The sequence below is a fragment of the Schistocerca cancellata genome, chromosome 7 (genome assembly GCF_023864275.1).
Source record: "Schistocerca cancellata isolate TAMUIC-IGC-003103 chromosome 7, iqSchCanc2.1, whole genome shotgun sequence".
Taxonomy (NCBI): domain Eukaryota; kingdom Metazoa; phylum Arthropoda; class Insecta; order Orthoptera; family Acrididae; genus Schistocerca; species Schistocerca cancellata.
This window is the reverse complement of record NC_064632.1, coordinates 294,073,684-294,089,990: the sequence shown is the minus strand read 5'-3', so window position 1 is coordinate 294,089,990 and position 16,307 is coordinate 294,073,684. Positions and strand designations below refer to the sequence as shown.

The 16,307-nt window shown below is 37.2% G+C and overlaps 1 long non-coding RNA gene across 1 annotated transcript in view; it reads right to left on the bottom strand.

Annotated features, from left to right (window-relative positions):
- LOC126091998 (uncharacterized) overlaps positions 1-11,348 on the bottom strand; it is a 52,308-nt gene extending 40,960 nt beyond the window's left edge. Inside the window, exon 1 of the long non-coding RNA XR_007521294.1 lies at positions 11,188-11,348. This is a non-coding gene — a long non-coding RNA (uncharacterized LOC126091998). The remainder of the gene's footprint in view (positions 1-11,187) is intronic.
- Between the last annotated feature and the right edge of the window lie 4,959 nt (positions 11,349-16,307).

The window sequence follows — 16,307 nt, the reverse complement described above, 5'->3', positions numbered from 1 at the left end:
GAGTTTTGGGATGTAGCACTGGAGCCCATACTACAGAATTTACATGATGGCAGTAACATAAGCAAACTGGTAGCATTTGCAGATGATGTGCTGTTCATTCCAAATGGTGACTCCAAAAGAATTACAGAAGATAAGTGTAATGCAATGCTCCACAAACTTGACAGCTGGTGTCGAAGTGTTAAACTGTCACTAGCACCCCAAAAAACAATGTACTTCCTGCTGAAAGGGAACCTAATAAGAAACCCTAAAATAAAATTAAATGATGGAATGATTAGGACAAGTGCAGTAACAAGATATCTAGGGGTATTTCTGGATTAACATCTTAACTTCACACATCATGTAGAGGAAACAGACAGGAAAGGTACCAGTGTAATGAATAAAACTATAATCATTGCAAATAGACAATTTTGGTTTCTACTGAAGACAATCAGATTATACCAACATTCTATATTAGCATCAGTTGTGGGATATGGTATGAGTGTCTGGGCTCATGGATTGCAGATAGTGAAGTCAGCCTCAATAGTGAGAAGAGTTCAACAAGGCATGCTTCTAAGATTAACGGGCACCCACTGCACTACCCCAAATGAGGCTTTGTAACTAATTCTAGGAATATGCCCTCTGGACTTGGAAATTAGGAAAAGGGGAGCCTTTTACTGGTTAAAGAAAGGCAATCAAATGGAAGTACAAGTGTGCTTGAACTGAGATCAATTCAAAAATAAGCAATAAAAGATTGCATTTACAACTGTGACACTGGCAGAAGAATATATGGATTTCTCCCTAGCGTTAGGGAGAGATTAAAAATGAGATTTCTTAACTCATCAAGTGGACTGATACGTTACATGATTGGCCATGGCCCTTATGCCATGTATCTATACAAAGCCAGAAGACAGATTAATGATAGCTGCACTTGTGGCAGTGTGGGCACATCAGAACACACATTGTGGGACTGCATGCTCTACGAAGATACAATGGGAAATGGATGTCAGGCATTAAGGATAAGGGATCCCAAAGCATCACTAAGGAGTGAGTCAACTTCGCACATCTTGGATGATACTTCAGCCATAGTATCCAGGAAGGTCAAGAAAGATTTTGCAAGGCATTCACCCATAAGTCATCATGCTGCTGTCTAGGCTAGACAACATACTCAGCAGACAGAGAGAAGATGACTGAGGTTGGTGACCACTGAGTGAAATATTGTCCCAAGAATCTATATTGCATAGGTGCAAGTGGTCATGGAAGTGCGGACTTTAAGAAGTAACAGTGATGGTGGAATTACTCGCTACAGTGGAAACGCTGCCGACATGCTGCCTGACACCCAAGGAATCCAGCAGACTATGGATGCTGACCAGGGTACCATGAGGGCGGATCCAATAGCAGAAACAACCATCTACAAGTTAAATGCACCAAAATAAATGAACAAACAGAGAACAAATTCTGTAGTGTTTGTAGTAGATTAGTAGCTGTGTAATTGGTTAAGGTTTTAAATGTAGTTTTGTAACAGTAGAAGTAGTTGTTCTTTTATTTAATCTCTCTTTTTTTTTTTTTAAAAAAAAAATAGGTATCAGAAATAAATAAGTAATACATAACTTATAACTATCCAAGGGAATGTGATTTGTATCACCTTTTTTAGATAATAGGCTGTAATTATGAAAAATAGAATTATGAAGAATAAATAAATAAATAAATATCAGTATTGACTCGACCTGAAAGGTATGTGGAGGGGCCTCAAACAACTTGGAAAGAAGAGAGAAACATTTATGTAATAGAAGCAGAAAAATTAAATGATGAACAAGAAGACCTATTAGAAAAACATGTTATACTGAAAGATAAGCCAGTAATCACTCCTATAATAAATGTTAAAATATGCAGGCATATAATTAAATCATTAGTCAACTTAGGAAGCCAGCTGTGTGCAATAGCAAACAATGCATGTAACGAATTACTGAAATCAGGAGATGAAATACTGAGTTCACTGGTCAGTGGATCCAAAATAAAAGCTGTAGGTGAGTATGGGAAAACAATTAACTGTCAGGTAATGCTGCAGCTCAAAACAGAAGGAGAATCATATTGAATGGACACTGCAGTCATGCCTAATTTGCATGAGAACGTTACTATAGGCTCCACTTGGTTGACGGACACAATGGCAGAAATGAAATGAGGAGGATGGAGAAAAAAGTAGAATTTAATGACAAAACAGTAGATTGAAACAAGGTTTCTTCCATGTATACTGATCATAGTAATTGGAAAGTACAGAGAAGTTTTTGGAGAAAGATTTGGAATAAGAAAAAACACACCATATTGTATAAAAATAAAGCCTCATTTAACCACATTTTAATGCATTGTATCCTGTTTCACATGCCAGGAAAGTAGTAGAATAAGAATTACCAAAAATGCGAGTACAGGAATAATAGAGAGGGCAGTACAATTGCCCATTAGCCATTGTGGAAAAGAGAAATGGAAATGTGAGGCTTGCTTTGGACACAAGGCAATGCCCCAATATATTTGAATCAGAAGGGACTGATCAGTAAGCACAAGCTTACACAATAATTCGAGGGAGCAAGAATATTTATAAGTCTTGATTTAGGAACTGGGTCCAGTTCTGCTGGACCCAGAATCGAGGCTATATAAGTTTTATATGAAAGAAGATGTTATCAATACAGAGTGATACCTTTTGGACTGAATGTATTGGTATCAGCTTCTATCAGGACACTAGACCAAGTGCTAGGATAAGAATTGTTGAAAAAAATTAGCAGTTATGCAGACGATATATTGATAGCACATGAAACATGGGAGGAACACATACAGACATTAGAAGAAATATTATAAAAGTTTAACTTGCATGTCAAAGACTCAATGTTTCAAAAATCAGAATTTGGAAGACTGGAGACACCTTTCCTATGACACATTATTGGGCTGGAAGAGATGTAACCTGATGCAGAAAAGCTGGTAGCCATAAGAGATTTTCAGATACCAAGAAATAGGAAGCACTTAAGAAATTTTTTAGGCCTCTGTGTATTCATTGATGTACAAACTTTAAATAGTGTGATGCTGGATAGATTATTGAAGAAAAACAATGCATTTGGACAGTATAATTTATGACAGATTTTGAGAAAATGAAACAAAAGCTCCATAATGATCCAATATTGACCAATCCAGGTAAGACAAAAACATTCTACCTAGCTTTTGATGCATCAGATTATGGTGTTAAGGTCCACTTATATCAAAAGGAAGAAGATGGTAAGTAAGTGACCAAAACAGTTGTCTTTGGTAGTCAGGTATAACATCCAGGTACTATCTGGCAGAGTGAAAAGCAGTTGTTACAACAGATCATAAGACCTTGTCATTTATGTTAACATGTTGACTTTGGCACAGCGGATTGATGACGTGGATGTTTGCAAGAATTTGATTTTGATATTCACTATGTGCCAGACATGCAACAAATAGTGCCAGATGCACTACATTTGCCTTTAGGTCTCAAGAACAAATCAACACCACCTCAGACAAGGGAAACTAGTATTTGTCTTATGAAAGAGATTACACGTGTAGGGGTATGAAGAAGAATAAAAAAATGTCAGGCCAGACCAAAACAAAGATGAAGAGCTAATGCTGATCAAGAGAAAATACAACAGTCCCAGTGAAGATAGAATCAAAACATATTACCTTGTGTACAATGGTGTATTGTACTACAGAAACAATGCAAATGAAGGGCAATGAAGAGTGTGTATCCCAGAACAAGGTATAGAAACAAGCTGCAGGCATTTTAGTCCAAAAAATTTATGGAAAAGCTTCAATGAGATTGTTAGTTTTGAATATGGCTAGTCGAATAAGGAAATTATTGGAGAGTTGTGAGATACAACTGGAAACAAAACATAGTACACCTGGAGAGGCGATGACAATTTTGATCTGATTATGACATATGCCACCTCGGGTATAGTAGATGTACTGATAATGGTTTCAACATCGCCCACCAATGGATAGTGTAGTAGCATAACTACCAGAGCACCATCTATGTCAATCCTTTAATAAGTAACAAACACAGCCAGAATGCTCAGTGTAGAGGAATCGTGAAGCAAGCAGGCAACTATGCCATGGAGACAGACTTGTTCATCCTACAGCCAACTGAACGAGTTAGAAAGGAATCAAATTGTGGCCTTCCAAGTAGAGGGGTGGTCCCTTTGGGGAGCTGCCACACAAGTTGTATGTGCTGCATCAGCTGTGCAACAATGGTAGTATCAGTGGTCACATTAACATTCTCACACTCGTGGACTAGGTACTGGATGTCCATGCAGCACAGACTCCCACCAGGATCGTCATATGGTAAGGGTAGCAGTGGCAGATCGTACAGCTACAACAGCACAGATAAAAGCCTAGATGTGTCAACACGAACTGTTGGTATACAGCTATTAGCAACGAGATTACGGGCACGCACAGCTCTAACCCGTCTTCTGCTCATGCCACAGTATCAACATGCATGGTTTGACTACTGCTGTCAGAGGAACACCTGGAAGATGGAATGGTGCACCGAGGTCTTCAGCAATGAAGGCAGATTCTGCCTGCATGCAAGTGATGGTTGTTTGCCTGTACAACATAGACATGGAGAGGGCTGTCTTGGACAGTGCATCTGTCCAAGATACACTGGCCCACCCCAGGCCTTATGGTATGAGGTGCAATAAGCTACAACTCTCGTTCACCACTGCTCGGTACATGCTGCATGTTGTTACACCCGTTCTTTTGCTGTTCTTGCAACAGGATGGTGATGTGTTTTTTCAATTAGGATAGGGCTCGCCCACACACCACTCATGAAACTTCAGCATGCTCTGCAAGACGTGCAGCAACTTCCCTGGTGCGGCTTGTCTCCGACTGTGCATCTGTGGGATAGGATGGGACGAGAAGTGACTTGCAAGACTTGTCACCCAACACCTCTTTCAGAACTACGTGAACAGGTTGAGCAGGCATGGCATGTGTCCTAGGACAGTATTCCCCATCTGTATGATTGACTGGATGACAGAGTCAGTGCCTGCATTGCTGCCTGTGGAGGCTACATCACATACTAAATACAGATGTTTCACCATGAATCAATCTCTGCTATCCCATAATTGCTTGTGCTATCGATCTGTAAATGCATTTCAAGTACTCCATATGCACTGTTGCAACAATAAATCTTGAGTGAATTGGAAACCTCTAAAAGAGTGTACTAATTTTTTTTTCCAGCATTGTATGACAAGAAACGAAAACTACTATAGTACAACACAAAGGTTTTATGGATGCTGCACTGCCAAAACCACAAAAAGAAACAGCCACAGTGGACCGTCCAGAGCCCCTTCCAAAATCTAGCAGGTGAGTAACTTATTTATTGGTGGCAATTGAGCAGTTTTTATGTTATGAACAGTTGTAGTCACTAAGGAAAGCCACTGATATCTAGATGACAGAGAAGATAGCTAAAGACTACTTCGAGATATAGGCCTGCTTCAAATCTGCCCGAATGAGTGATAAAGCAGATTAATAGATTATGTACAATATATTGCCACAACAGACATAGTAAGGAGCTGCAATGGATTAACATGTTTGAAGATGTCATCAACAATGTCCCTCATGACTCGATTTGTTACACTACAGTGGAAATACTTTTTACCCAAATTCCACACAACCTAATTAGATATATAGGGGTGGAAAAAGGCACACACACACACACACACACACACACACACACACACACACACACAGCCCTCTTTCCTCTGACAACCATGCCTCCATCCTTGCTACCCTCCCTATTTTCCTTTCCCTGTTGCTTCATAGCCTGGGTTGTGAGTAACTGAATCTCCTTTCCCTTCTTCCCTTTCTTTCCCCTCTCTCCTCCCTGATGAAGGAACATTTGTTCCGAAAGCTAGGAATGTAAATTTTCGGTTCTGTTTTATGTGTATCTATCGGCTGTACTGAGCTGAGGTAAGTACTGGCCAGCCCCTCTATCTCTTTGTTAATACTTCGAAAAAGTCAGATAGGGTAGTCACTGTAGTTTTATTTTATTTAAAATATTCAGTAATTGCCATTCAATGTAAATAATTTTTTTCTCTTCATTGCTGCTACATTATGAACTGATTTTGATTTTAGTAATCTCACAGTATCACTTTCTGATTTTTGAACTCTTTCAAAGCAGTTTCATGCCTTGACGTACTTCTGCACAAGGTCCTACATCCACGTTTTCTTCTGTTTCGTCATCTTCAGTTTCCTGCTGTTCGTTTGCCTACAATATATTTTCAACAATTGCGTCATCCGACATGATCTAAAAACCTTTGTCATTATTGTCACAAGTGAGACACTTTCATATCATCATCACGTTCCTGGCATATCTGTAGGTTTGTCATTACCTCATTTATATCCCCCAAAAAGACTATTCTGTATCAGTTATTCGAATTTTTGTGCTCTCGTTTTAGTATTCTGTTTCCAGCTTTGTTCAAAGTCTTTCTTTCAGTCAAAGCCAGTACCTCTATAACTATGTAGTAACATATCTTTAAATTCATTTCCTTGGAAAATGTCAAAAATACTACTACTACGTTACCTTTGTCAACAAAAGTTTTTCATACATGTCATTTTAGTGTTTCAACAACACTTTGATCCATTGGTAGTAGCAAGGATGTCACATCAGGGGGGCAAAAATGTTGCAGTAAACATTACGTTTTCTCTCTGTAACAGTTCAGCAATGGAGGCGTTGGTGCATTATGGAGTAAAAGCAGGACTTTTCCTTGTTTACCAATTTCGTTTTTTTTTTTTTTAAATTCAGGAATAAAAGTGATGTCATACTAGTCAATGAATGTTCATCCATGTGCTTTTTTTATTTTTATAAATCAAAGGAACCCTGATATTTTTTAAGCCTCAGGTTTTTGGATTTTCCGATGAGGAGCAAAGGCATTTTATGAGTCCCCGTAGTATTTGCGCAAACTAATATAGTTACTCATTCTTTACATTTTATATCCTGCAACTGAACTCTCTCACCAAGATGCTAAAAATATGATCATACTGATTCCCAAAGCCATCCGGTTTCATCAGCGTTGTAAACAAAGTCCAAGCCATAGTCATTTTCGTCGAATTCTTTTTAAAAACCATCTTTAAAAGAATTTGCTGCAGCTGCATCAGCTGACTTTTTTCACCTTGCATTTCCAATTTGTAAATTCCACAACGAGATTTAAATCTGTACAAACATCCATTACTTGCCACAAACAATTCATCACCACCTATTATTCAATTTCACTATAATGCCATTTCATAGGGTAAAGAACCACATATTGTTTGCCCAGTTGTCCGTTTTTGCAAAACCCAACAATTCATAAACTTCTTCCAAAAGTTCATTTTTCGGTTTCTTCATCACTTTTCGATAGTTATTCCCGCCTTCACTATCAAGTTTGCTATTGTACTTCAGAAACTAATCGGTATTCTTCTTAATGTCGCTTATCGAATAAGTAGGTGTCAGCTAACTTATGACCAGTTTCCTCTTTTTTTAATGACTCAATGTTTATTTTATCTTTAAGCACTTGGATATTTTTAAGCACAGATGCAACATGACGGCAGCAGCGTAGCAACTCAAACAATAATGATATAGCAGCAAGTTATGCCCTTAGAATCCTATCATCATCAGTGTGTAAAATGCAGTGTCTTTCAGTTACATATTATTCATATGTAAACTCGGTTCTTAGATATGGCATTCTTTTTTTTTGGGGGAACAAATGCACAAACCATGAACACAATTTTCAAACTCCAGAAAAGAGCCATAAGAATAATAACCAAAAATACTAGTCGAGCTCATTGTAAAGATCTGTTCAAAACACTGGGGATTTTAACTGCTCCACGTGAATACATTTACCTGTCAGTTATACACATCAAAAATAAGATTGGTAATAACTGCACAAGTAGTTCTGTCCATGACCATGCAACAAGAGAGAGACTCTACATACATTTACCAAGAAAAAATAAACATAAAACTCAAAACAGCATTTTCTACCAAGGAATAAAACTGTACAATAAATGACCAAAAGAGATGAAAGAAATTGCAAAAATCCACTTACTTAAAAAGTACCTGTTATGCAATACCAGTACACTTTATAAACTGAAGGATTACTTGGATAAAACAGAGTAGGGGTTTTATAAAAAATGTTGTACAAATAAATAATAATGATTATAAAACATCCAACATTCCACGTAACACCTTCACTTTATGTTTTTTTTCCTTTCTAGAAATACTTACCCCCAAACTATGCACAGCACAATACAAACACCTCTTCCTCTTTCTGAGCTCAACATCATCTCACTCATTATGGAGGGATGCTGACTCAGTTTTTCAGGATAGCAAATGGGAAGTTGTGGTGCAGAAAATGGCCCAGAGATCACGTGCGTGTGTGTGTGTGTGTGTATAGCAAGTGAAGTGTTATGAAACAATGTGTGTGTAGAGTGTGCAGTGACTGATAGTGAAATATGAGTGAACGGTGGGGCATTACATTATTTTAATAAGTTATTTGTAAAAAAAGTATTGTATACCAGGAGTAAATCTAATGATTATGTTTAACTAGGAGTCTGTAAATATATACCTATATGAATTAGCTTATTTTAAACTAATCTAAAATTGTCATCTTACTTTAGGTTTCTGTTTGTGCAAGAAGTTTCTCTCTGTATTCACCTTCTCCTTTTTACTGTAATCTACCATAAACTTATAAATACTTTGACATGTCCTATATCCTTGTAAAAAGAGATCTATTGATGAATAAAGCTACTACTACTACATATGCAGGTTGGTACCAGTAGTGCACAGTGTCACTGTGCATGCACGAACTAGACTACAAAGATATTTACTTCTGGTTGACAATTTGGATAATTGTGAATCCATTAACCGAGCTCCAGATAATCGAGTTTCCACTGTATGTAAATTGTGTCATTCGTGTTTATTAGATTTCAAAAGCATTGCAATAACCAATGGTAACCTTAAGGCAAAGGAAAGGGGACTTTGGGCAAAAAAACCTTTTTGTGACATACTTGAAAAATTTGGTACACTTTATTGATTTCTAGATTTGTCATATAGAACACCTCCTTTTTTTTAAAAAAAAAAACTTAAATACATATCTGAGGTGGACTACTTGGTTAAAGTGAATAATGAAACGTGACTCGAAAAATTTTGAGAAATGTGTTTCTATGTATTTTTCTTTCAGCATGAACATTTTTCATTTCATGAATTTTGAAATTGCCTGACGCAAAATGTCATTGCAAACTTTAATTTGATCTTTTTCTGCTTAAATAATTCTATACATTGTGAAATTGAATATACCTTTGTTTATATAAAAAGGATAGATTGATGTGGTGCGTGCAAAATTTAATACTGGAAAAAAAAAAAAGGTTACCAAGCTAGGAGGGCACCAATAGTATTTTCGAAAATTTTCAGTTACAGGAGAATTTTCTTTTACAGTAGTTGAGAGGATTTTTATTTATTTTCACACAAATTCTAAAAACAATTAGTCGGGGAATGTAATGACACAGATATTGCTCTTATACGACTACATGACAGATCAAATCTAACCTTACACTTCTTTGCTATAGCACAGTGGCAATGTTGACGGGGATGGTCCATGGTTCTAATAGGAACAGCTTAACATCTAGAGAACTTTAGTCTCAAAGGAGTGTCAGTTGAGCCAGAGGCATCATGAAAATGGGACGGATGTGTATGTGAGAAAACTGATTGTGGTTAAGATAATAAGTTTGAAGCACAGGATTAATTGCTTACTGGGGGAGTGACTGTAACTGTAGTGTGCGCGTGACTAGAATAAGAAAGGACGCGATACTTGAAATTAAACTGAAATAATTTATCTCATACAAAAGTGTTGATGTATTGCAACCACTTCATTATTATTATTTATTTCTTTACTTTCTCAGACGTTAAGTCTGGTTAAAAATGGAAAGTGACGCGGACCTTGATCAAGCGTCACTTCCTTTTAACTTACGGTATATGTTATGTTGCATTTAGGAACTTTCGGGTAATTGAACACGTATCAATAATTACGGATTTCTGTAATTGTATATATCAGTTTGGATGTAGCTGTATTGCATTGATGTACTGGTGGATATTGTGTGGTATGACTCCTGTAGTTGATAGTATAATTGGTATAATGTCAACTTTATCCTGATGCCACATGTTCTTGACTTCCTCAGCCAGTTGGATGTATTTTTCAATTTTTTCTCCTGTTTTCTTTTGTATATTTGTTGTATTGGGTATGGATATTTCGATTAGTTGTGTTAATTTCTTCTTTTTATAGGTTAGTATGATGTCAGGTTTGTTATGTGGTGTTGTTTTATCTGTTATAATGGTCCTGTTCCAGTATAATTTGTATTCATCATTCTCCAGTACATTTTGTGGTGCATACTTGTATGTGGGAACGTGTTGTTTTATAAGTTTATGTTGTAAGGCAAGCTGTTGATGTATTATTTTTGCTACATTGTCATGTCTTCTGGGGTATTCTGTATTTGCTAGTATTGTACATCCACTTGTGATGTAATCTACTGTTTCTATTTGTTGTTTGCAAAGTCTGCATTTATCTGTTCTGGTATTGGGATCTTTAATAATATGCTTGCTGTAATATCTGGTGTTTATTGTTTGATCCTGTATTGCAATCATGAATCCTTCCGTCTCACTGTATATATTGCCTTTTCTTAGCCATGTGTTGGATGCGTCTTGATCGATGTGTGGCTGTGTTAGATGATACCGGTGCTTGCCATGTACCGTATTTACTCGAATCTAAGCCGCACTTTTTTTCCAGTTTTTGTAATCCAAAAAACCGCCTGCGGCTTAGAATCGAGTGCAAAGCAAGCGGAAGTTCTGAAAAATGTTGGTAGGTGCCGCCACAACTAACTTCTGCCGTCGAATATATGTAGCGCTACACAGACATGCTTTGTAGGCACAAAGATAAATACTGGCGCCAAAACCTCTGCGTCAGTAAATAAATAAAAAAAAAAAGGTGGAAGACGAGCTTTTTTTTCTCCGCCCCGAGGTTCGACCACTGCATTTTCATACATTATCCAACGAAGTAAATACAAATTCCGTATTGTTCATCTTCGAATGTATTAGAATTTCAATGTACTACGAAAATCCGACTGGCAAGACTGTTTGGGATGTTTTTCAATATGGCCAACTCTACGTTCTGAATTTTTTCGTACCTGTGAGAAGAGATGGTTGCTACTAGTAACCTGATGAAATGTGAATCACAAGCAGTATTCTCTTCACCATTCACCATAAGAATAATACGAATATAAACATTTTGCCATGTGTTCTTCCGTGTTTGTTGCTATCTCATTTAAATCCTGTCTGCCTAATAAACTACGAAACTAGAGTGAGACAACAGCAAACGCGGAAGAATACACTCATCGTGTCTGTTTATATTCGTATTATTCTTAGCCTAATAGTGATACAGTCAGAAATGAACCACGGCAACTGACTAGATTTTTAAATCTAAGATGACTCTAATTTCTGTGCAGAATTTGATGTACTAAAGAAGCGGCCGCAATGATTTTCAAACGGAGAAAAATTTTCACCTAACTCTCGTTCAGAACATGTTCTATCATACGCAGCCTATTATTTGGTTCTTGTTGATCATTCTCAGAGAAAGCAGCAGTGTAAGTAACAACAAACAGCAGTCTCTTGACATTGCTTCGCTAATGAGACGATTCGCCTCTTTTTAGTTGTAAGCGGCGGTAGCGCGCACAAAAGCAACCCATGCCGCGAACGGCGACAGGCGGTAAACACGCACTATCAGAATGCGACAAACAATGCATGACACAGTACAGTGATGCATTTTCAGCTTAGAGTGACGTAAACACCTATAACAGAGAAAACGGCACTTATCAGATCAAACAAAATAAGCAATCGATTCAAACCAGACGAAGCACGTGAAAAAGGAAGGGTACCCGTATAAATACGGACGGAGCGCCTGACGCATAGCAATGGCTACCTGGTAAAGCTTACGACTCGAACCAAACTACTGTAGCTGTATCGTCATTCATTCGACCTAAATTGTGTCTCATATTACAATGGACCAACTTTGTTTCGATTTGGAGGTGCGGCCTAAAACTTTTATCTCCCCTTGAATTTCGAGTCTCAAATTTCAGGTGCGGCTTAGATTCGGGAAATATTTTTTTCCTTTGTTTCGAGTCTCATTTTTCAGGTGCGGCTTAGATTCGGGTAAATACGGTAGTGTTTTCTTTTTCCAATTTACTTTCTTCGTATCTGTTGATGTTATGTGATCTAAAGGGTTGTAGGAGTGGTTATGAAATTGCAGTGGTGTAGCCGATGTATTTATATGAGTGATTGCTTTGTGTATTTTGCTAGTTTCTGCTCGTTCTATAAAGAATTTTCTTAAATTGTCTACCTGTCCATAATGTAGGTTTTTTATGTCGATGAATCTCCTTCCTCCTTCCTTTCTGCTTAATGTGAATCTTTCTGTTGCTGAATGTATGTGATGTATTCTATATTTGTGGCATTGTGAACATGTAAGTGTATTGAGTGCTTCTAGGTCTGTGTTACTCCATTTCACTACTCCAAATGAGTAGGTCAATATTGGTATAGCATAAGTATTTATAGCTTTTGTCTTGTTTCTTGCTGTCAATTCTGTTTTCAGTATTTTAGTTAGTCTTTGTCTATATTTTTCTTTTAGTTCTTCTTTAATATTTGTATTATCTATTCCTATTTTTTTTCTGTATCCTAGATATTTATAGGCATCTGTTTTTTCCATCGCTTCTATGGAGTCACTGTGGTTATTCAATATGTAATCTTCTTGTTTAGTGTGTTTTCCCTTGACTATGCTATTTTTCTTACATTTGTCTGTTCCAAAAGCCATATTTATATCATTGCTGAATACTTCTGTTACCTTTAGTAATTGGTTGAGTTGTTGATTGGTTGCTGCCAGTAGTTTTAGATCATCCGTGTATAGCAAATGTGTGATTTTGTGTGGGTATGTTCCAGTAATATTATATCCATAATTTGTATTATTTAGCATGTTGGATAGTGGGTTCAGAGCAAGACAGAACCAGAAAGGACTTAATGAGTCTCCTTGGTATATTCCATGCTTAATCTGTATTGGCTGTGATGTGATATTATTAGAGTTTGTTTGGATATTAAGTGTGGTTTTCCAGTTTTTCATAACTATGTTTAGGAACTGTATCAATTTAGAATCTATTTTGTATATTTCCAATATCTGTAGTAACCATGAGTGGGGTACACTATCAAAAGCTTTTTGGTAATCAATGTATGCGTAGTGTAGTGACCTTTGTTTAGTTTTAGCTTGATATGTCACCTCTGTATCTATTATCAGTTGCTCTTTACATCCTCGTGCTCCTTTGCAGCAGCCTTTTTGTTCTTCATTCATAATTTTGTTCTGTGTTGTATGTGTCATTAATTTCTGTTTAATTACTGAAGTTAATATTTTGCAGATTGTTGGTAGGCATGTTATGGGGCGATATTTAGCTGGGTTTGCTGTGTCTGCTTCATCTTTAGGTTTCAGATAGGTTATTCCATGTGTAAGTGTATCAGGGAATGTGTATGGGTCTGCAATGTAACTGTTAAATTTATTATTATTATTTTGGAAGGGTCTGAGTTACAGAGCAGGTAGGGCATGCCTCATAGTTATTACACAGTGCACTAGCACTCACCGATACCCCCATCCTCTAAACCACTGGGCCAATTTCAACCAAACATGGTACTACACATATTGCTTACCGTCAGGTAAAAAATCACTGTGGGGCTAAGAACCCTCTACTTACCATAGTTCAGGAGAGATGACGTCAACAATGATATGTGAAAGACTTTGTGCCATCCCCTGGTAATTCGATAAATATTTTAAAAAAAGCTTCTGACAGTGACTGTAGTACCATAAAATGTTCAAAGTAATGTCAGATTATTTTAAATCTCTTATGTGATAACTTTTGTCCATTCTGATTTGTGTGTGTGTGTGTGTGTATGAGAGAGAGAGAGAGAGAGAGAGAGAGAGAGAGAGAGAGAGAGAGACTCTGTACTAGCGTATCTGATTAAGCGATGGAATTATCATCTTGTTGAAGCAATGTGTGTCATGTAAGTGTGTTCGAGTAATGTATCAGCTATTAATTTCAAGTTGTCATGGTTTCCTTTAACTTCACTTCTCTCCTGTAATACAGAATTGAATAGCAAGAAGTGTTACACTGTATCTGTGCAAAGCTCCGCCGTTAAAGCTTTGTTGGTTCGCGGCCATATGCCATCTTCACCCCATAAATAAAGCACTAGTTACATTACATTATACAGCTTTTGGCCCATAGGCCCTTCGTCAAAAATACACACACACACACACACACACACACACACACACACACACACACACACACAAAAGCAACTCTCACACCCATAACTGCAGCCACACCAAGACCATGTCATACACTGCAGTGTGTGATTTGTGCGAGTGGCTATCATCTACTTTTGACGAAAGCCTTACGGGCCGAAAGCTTTATTTGGAACAGTCTTTTTGTTGTGCCTATCTGCGACTCAGCATCTCCAACATGGTGAGTAGCAACTTTCTTTTTCATAATATTGTTACATTCCACCCTGGGTTTCCATTGCTTGATCATCCCCTAACTCAAAATTCATGCAATGGAAACTGTCTCACAGTACTGTCGACTTTCTTCTGTCTTTCTCCATGTAATATTATGTCCTTTCTCTTGATCTACAATTCAGTATAACCTTGTACAGAACATAATTTAACATAACGAAATAAAAATTAAATCAAACCAGATCACTGACAAACGCTTGCACAAGCTTCCCTATTATTGGTACACACGCTCAAGTACGCACATGCTTTCACAAAACACATAATCAAAATTCACAAAATGTGTGGGGCCGCCTTAAGAGAGAATGCTATAGTGATCATCTTTTAACAAACAGAGCGTTAACTGAAATAGATTCTTTCATGAAAACATTAAAAAGTTTTATACAAAAGTGTAATATACAATAGTGTCTGTACCGCAAAATACATCTGTATCATACATTAAGATATTGTTAATGTGAGTGAAAGTTTAACAACTGTACACACCTTATTAGGGCATTGTAGTGAGACAGCTGACCTATTTTGTGCAGCAGGAATAGTTTTAGGTGGCACTTTGTAGTTTAAGTCAGACTCGCCGAGGTTATACACTTGATCCAGGATCAGCTTACACTCTTTAGCCAAGTTTTCAAATTTTGGAACAAATTCATTGGCAGCAGCTGTTTTGTCAGCACATAGCTTCCTGCTGGAAGTAATTACATTTCCATCAATGTAGCCAGCTTTCACTCATTGTAAAATTTGCATTTTCATTGTCTCGATCCAATTTTTCATAGAACAGTGCCTTTTCTTTAATGATAGGTCCAGGTAATGGACAAGCCACATCACAAAGCATTGTCTAGAATTTCACTTTTAGGCTTCTTCAAAGTCTTGCATATTTTCAGTCCTCCTCCTCATCAACCTTCACAGTATGACTTTCAAGAGTCTTCCTATTTTTTTTCCCTCGTGTCTTAACAGCTGTTATACCAACCCCTATCTCACATGCAATGTTTTAGAGAGACTCACAGATGTCTACCCTTTTGTGCAATTTGTTTCTCCACTCAGGATTACATTGCATTTACATTCAATCGATGCCATAATTTAGTTTTACGCACTTTAATATGTAATAAGAACACAGTCACTAATGTGTAATTTAAATGTGTGTGCAATATCACTTATTAAGTTGGAAACAAATTATTTCACTCTAAAACTCTTCGTACTATTGCACCTATCAGTGGCCAATTGCCTAAACAGATCACCTGAGATCAGATTACGAAAGTTCTACTGTAGTTACTTGAAACTTTCTACCTGTTCAGTCATCACCTTGAACATAAGAAACAAATAAAAAGGGTTTGAATATAATAGTTAAATTGCTATACTAGAATCTCAACTATGGAGCAGTTACGCTTCTAGTGCCAAATATTTTCTAATAACGAAGCAATATTTCTGTAGAAAGCGGCTGCTATAACTTTCAAATATCCTTGTTTTTGCCATTACATTTGGAAGCTAGTATAGTGCCACCAAGCAAGAATTTTAGTTTCTACATGTAAGAGTTTAATAGCAATCAATGTACAGCGATTGTGGACTACTTTGTTTGTTTTGCAGACAAATCCATCAGATTTTTGGAAGATGTGAAGAATGAGTGTAACTCCATCCTCTGTCTGGATTGTGAGACTTCGGCTGGTCGAATTTCAATAACCTAATACCAGTAACCATTATTTAGGTTTTATTTTCACACTA